Source organism: Cydia pomonella, chromosome 3 (genome assembly GCF_033807575.1).
Source record: "Cydia pomonella isolate Wapato2018A chromosome 3, ilCydPomo1, whole genome shotgun sequence".
Taxonomy (NCBI): Eukaryota; Metazoa; Arthropoda; class Insecta; order Lepidoptera; family Tortricidae; genus Cydia; species Cydia pomonella.
Window position 1 is genome coordinate 3,846,522 of NC_084705.1, and position 6,000 is coordinate 3,852,521.

Here is a 6,000-nt window from a genome sequence, read left to right on the forward strand (position 1 = left end):
GCCGTTCACTTGCCCATCTAAACAAATTAGTAAGCAACTTTTGAATAGTTCAAGTTAGCTGTTAATTTGCTAGATCGTACAGAATAATATATTACTATAATAAACATTAGTTGCAGTTCGGTCTGGCCTAGTGGGTAGTGACCCTGCCTACGACGCCGATGGTCCCGGGTTCAAATCCTGGTAAGGGCATTTATTCGTGTGTGTGTGTTTAATATTTGTTCCTGAGTCATGGGTGTTTTCTATGTATTTAAGTATTTATAAATATTTATATATTATATATATCGTTGTCTAAGTACCCTTAACACAAGCCTTATTGAGCTTACTGTGGGACTTAGTCAATTTGTGTAATAATGTCCATTAATATATTTTTTTTTTCTTTCTCAAAACGCTATGAGTCACATAAACCTAGCCGCCACCCATACAATAGGGGGCATTACTGCAATGTTCTGCGGCCAGAATGCAGCACTAGCACCTATCGTAAACCATGGAGTAACTTATACATACTGCGCCTTTTTTTATATATATTCTACGTCGGTGGCAAACAAGCATACGGCCCGCCTGATGGTAAGCAGTCTCCGTAGCCTATGTACGCCTGCAACTCCAGAGGAGTTACATGCGCGTTGCCGACGCTAAATATATTTTTGGCGATCACAATATAGATTCATATAAATTGGCATTAATGTAATTTGTAATGTAATCATCGTTGTGTAATAAATAAATCTGAATCTGAATAAGTCATTTTACTAACCCTGGTTCCTTTCCCTCTTTCAACTCTTAACCTCGTTTAATACAGATAACTGTAACAAACACACGGTTAATATAAGCATACACATGCACACACAAACACTCACCTTGTAACAAACACACACAGACGTGAGCCGTTTTTGTTTTTGTTTATATAACTTTTAGACTCTTTACATTTTCCCTTTCTATCTTTCCTTTAAGTACTAAGTTCACAAAACAACCTGTACCACTTTCCTCGGAGGAATTACTGAATGTTGAACCACAGGCTCTGACCTAGTTCAGGAGACAGAGGCTCAATCCTAATGAAACTGTTACAAACTTAATATAAGTTTTTTGTAATACAGTGTAAAGCTGAGGCATACTGTATTAGGTTTCAAGTAAATAAAGATTCATTCATTTATTTATTTTTTAGCAAAGAAAACTAGTTCTAGGCGTGGATATAAATATGTTATATAAATGTTTATGCAAAGTTTCCTGTACCTAATTTAAGCATGTCGTTTCAAAATGAGAACGTAACTCTGATTATTTGGGAGCGACAGCTTTTTGGCGGGTGGTTCGTATAACTCTTAACTTACTGTTAGTCTCAGAAAGTGTAAACAAAACGCCAGGTTCGCTACTGCTTCCAGGTTTTCGAGCTCAGTCGTATCATCATTCAAAGTGAAATTGTAAATGAACTTTATTAAGTAAAGATTAAGATTGCTTTTACAACTAATATTATTCGTCAAATACGAGGTTTACGAAGTAATCTAAGGTTAATTACCGAGCTCGGGGTTAGTTAAAATTCGTTTGCTCCAGTCAACTTATGATTGATGACTTTCGCCATGGCTTTGGCTTTGCTTTATTCATGTTTATCCCGCGGTAATTATGCCTATACTGGCTGTATCCTGCGACTTTACTTGCCTGTTTTTAGTTTACGGTAAACATGCTAACTACTTTGTATCCCCCCCCCCTCCTTGGCATGTAAAATTTGTAATATTATCAATAAAGGAAGGAAGGATTTTGCCACGGCTCGTGGAAGCCTGGTGAAAAGAAATTCGACCCAGTTGACGAAATAAAATTTGCACTGATTGGTCATAAAACTTTATCTTTACGAATAAAGAGGTGTGAAGTGCTTTGCCGCACGTTCCATCTTCTTCCTCGCGTTGTCCCAGCACTTTGCCACGGCTCATAGGAGCCTGGGGTCCGCTTGGAAACTAATCCCGAGATTGACGTAGGCACTAGTTTTTACGAAAGCGAATGCCGTCTGACCTTCCAACCCAGGGGGTAAACTAGGCCTTATTGGGATTTAACTAGTATAATTGTAAGAATTTAACAGCGCCAAAATATACAGGATGAAATTTTAACCACCGTTCATACTCTACGTATTGATTTTATAGGTCATACTGAACCACTTTTACTATGGACCAATGCCGAAATCGTGAAAAAAAATTGGGCTGTTTCATACATTCCGGCTGATGTGATGTCGCTAATTTCTATAGGACAGGCAAATTTTTTTTTCGCGAAATCGACATTGGCCCCATAACAAGAGTTGTTCAGTATGACCTATATAATAATCACTACGCAGAGTATGAATGGTGGTTAACATTTTACCCTGTATAACTGTATAAAACCTCACACATAAATATGGCGGAACAATGATCAGCAGAAACTATTTTAGAAAGTATGTTCTATTTCGTTGATAAGTGCTTATTTATTTCTGGTTCCTATAATTTCGATAATTATGACCACTATTTAAACAGATGTTTATCAATTATAGATTTATCATGTTTTATAACAGTATTAATACAATGAACATATTATATATGCTATTTACACAATGAATACATTGTTTTCTTGCCAAATAATCGTTTTCAATTTGTACAATTGTGAGTGAAAGGAATGTTAATACAAAAAATCTTGTGCTTACCTACTACAGTTTTATTAGCTGATAGTAAGCATCGGTGGTTCAGTGGTAGAATGCTCGCCTGCCACGCGGGCGGCCCGGGTTCGATTCCCGGCCGATGCATTTTTTTAGCACATCTCTTCAAGAACAAGATTTTACAAGACTTCGTTTCTGTTTGCGGTTGCCGGTTAAAGGACTTCTACTGAGTTGCCAGTTTATACCAATTCGTTCGCCTTTAGTTTTTGTGGAAATAAATTAATAGGTTAAATTGAAAATATCGAAGCAAGATAGAACGAGTAAGTTATTGCTGTCTCTTTCACGTATGACAACGAATTTATCCGAGAGTCTCCGAAAGCAAAGAGTAACCGATATGATATCGTTCCCCGCGGACCATAAAATTCCGTTCCCTCTTACCGGCTAGGAGAGTGAACGTAATTTTTTAGTTCTCGTTCCATCAATCAACCGGTTTTTAAGAGGGAAATACAGCTTTTTGAATCTAACGAAGTAACGGTAATTTTTCTATGAAATTCCATTTGGGGAGAAAACGTTTTCCACTAACAAAATCTTAACAAATCACTTTGATTTTGATGTCGATCGCTTCAGCATAATATTTTCTAATATATTTTTTAATATATTTTTTTTTTGTTTTACAAGTTTAGAAAAAAAGGAATACCTATAAACCTAGTTTTTCATTGTGTCAATAACATACTTAAAAATCATGGAGAATGGAAAATGTTTAGAAGTGGAAAAACGTTTTCTCCTTTTGTATGGACGATCATGTGCTCTGCTTCCCTCTTAATTAACAAAATAATAACACGATATTGGAATGATAGCAATAGGTGTTTCAATACCGGTTCCGAGCCCTGCTCAGAACTGAAAAATAAAGAGTGGAAACAGAATTTTACTATCTTCTGCCCGCAACTTTGTGGAATAATTGATGATTAATTTTTTATATAATAAATAGAGTTCCCTAGTAGTCTGTATATAATAAGGGCAAAAAATCTTCCACTGAGTTACGAAAACGTATGTTACAAGAAAATACAATTGAGTTACAATGGAAAATTACGTACATTATTTGTAGCAATTTAGGATTTCGTATTTATTCCAACCAAAATGAACAAAATCATGATATGATGATGATTCAAACTTCAAAAAAAAAAATCGCCCATAAACTATCCGATGTCCTTCTAGAGCCTCAAACTATCTAATCTCCATGCCAAATTTTGTATAAATAAGTTCAGCGGTTTAAGCGTGAAGAGGTAACAGACAGACAGACAGAATTACTTTCGCATTTATAATATTAGTAAGAAAGGAGGGATTTCTACCCATAAAACCCTTAGGTATTAAAAAAACGAAATTAAACGAAATTAGGTATTAAAAATACGAATAGGTATCAGCAATAAGGCCGGTACAGAGCCTCAAAGGCGCATTCGGCCTATTTTTTTATTTTGTAATCGTTTTTTTTTTTCAGTTTTCTCAGTTTTTGATAAAATTTGGTAGATAGATATAGTTCCCTACCGTAGTACAACATTACCGCAATTTCGCCGTATGTCCTAAAAAACCTTCCACGGAGGTAACTCAAGGGAATTTGCATACATTAAAAACCTTCCACTGAGGTAACTCAAGGGAATTTTTTTCGTCCCAAATTTGGATTTCGTGTTTGTTTCGACCACAATGAGAAGCTACTAAGAAACCTACCAATTTTTATCATAATCTGTCAAAAAAATTTAAATAGACAAAAAATAAAAAATGGCCCATTCAATTTTTGCGCCCTCATGCACCAATATCGGGCGCCAAAATGCACCGAGAGTCATATCAAATCAAACTCATATTCCTTAAGAGGATACAGGAGCTGACATTTAAATATTCTTGGCGAATATATCCGTCTCGCTAACAGAAGCGGTTCCTAAAACTAGTGCGATAAGGACAACGCCAAGTTAGGCGAAAAATCCTGCGTAAAAATAAAAAAAAACGATGTTCCGTACTCGACTGTTTCCTACTCCAAAACTCAACCAAATGTAACGAAATTTTGAAATCTAAATGGTAATAAAATAAAATAAAATTATCTGTGTTGAACTGTTTTGATTTTTAGGCTAATTGATGTCAGTTTTAAATACCATACTTCTCTTTGCGGCCTAGTAAATTAGGCTGTTTTTGCGAAAATTTTAAGTGCACTAACGCCTTAAAAAACAAAAATATCAAAAAAAGCAAAACAGTCCAACACAGATATTAATAATAATAATCTTCGTTAAAAAAATCATTGCTCTACTTTCAAAAACCACGGAGGAAACAGTCGATTACGTCTGTATGGAGAAATGACCACTCCCGTTGCCTCTTAAAGTTCGAATACGCCTCCCAATACCCGAACTCGGCACGTAAGCACGAGTCAGCACGTGCTAACGTAGCTGTGTCCAATTGTAACTGGGTTTCTGCTATTCTGACACGTGTGTAGGTGGGGGTTAGTTCACCTTTCCAACGCCAAGAATGTTTAAAACTTACAATTATTACAATATAAATGTATCCCACATTGACTTTTTTTCGTATAAAACCTGTGAAAGTTTTAAGAAACAAATTATTACTCACTTAAGATCGAAATTATAAACATTAACAAAGAAATTATTACTCACTTAAGATCGGAATTATAAACATTAACAAACTGTTTATTTAAGTAGGTAACGTTAATAAAAGTAGGTATAATTATACCTTTGTAATAACCTCTGCATATTAGTACCTATAACATTGCAACATTGTAGGTATTAACTTAACTTTATGTATATAATATTCTTGTGTACCCCGTGTGGATGTATGTACGAGTATCAACGAACCCGTGCATACATATACATGGATGAATAAATACAGATTCACTCAAGTTACTGATAACTTTATTGTTACTTACTGATAACTTTGTTTTCCGCTTACTGCTCCTACACTAGCTACTTTAGATTAAAACATATTATTATTAAGGTAGGGCACTCAAGGTCTATTAACACATTGCTTATTATTACATTATTTTTTTTATAAGACTGTTTGTTGCCTAAATAAAATAAAAAAAGACTCATAAGAACACCATAGAATCGATGTTACGTTCTCATTTTGCAATAACATGAAACTTGGCATGAAATGTTGTAACATACCTATATCTCTGTCATATTCGTTTTATACTATTTAAACGCTGTTAATAGTTATTTACAGTACATATGGTGCTACTTTACCGCACTAGTGCGAAAATTAGCATATTACGTTACTGTGCCGAACATTTAAAGGGCCATATGTACTGTAAAACGTTGTACGATACATGTGCGAATAGGTAAATCGCAACTCGTGTCGGGAGTGTTTTAATTTATCGCCACTCGTTTCGAATTTCCTATTTTCCG

The 6,000-nt window shown here is 35.1% G+C and overlaps 1 non-coding gene across 1 annotated transcript; it reads left to right on the forward strand.

Annotated features, from left to right (window-relative positions):
* The first annotated feature begins 2,678 nt into the window (after positions 1–2,678).
* Positions 2,679–2,749, forward strand: Trnag-gcc (transfer RNA glycine (anticodon GCC)). Its single transcript has one exon. It is a non-coding gene; the product is annotated as a tRNA-Gly (tRNA).
* Positions 2,750–6,000: the final 3,251 nt, after the last annotated feature.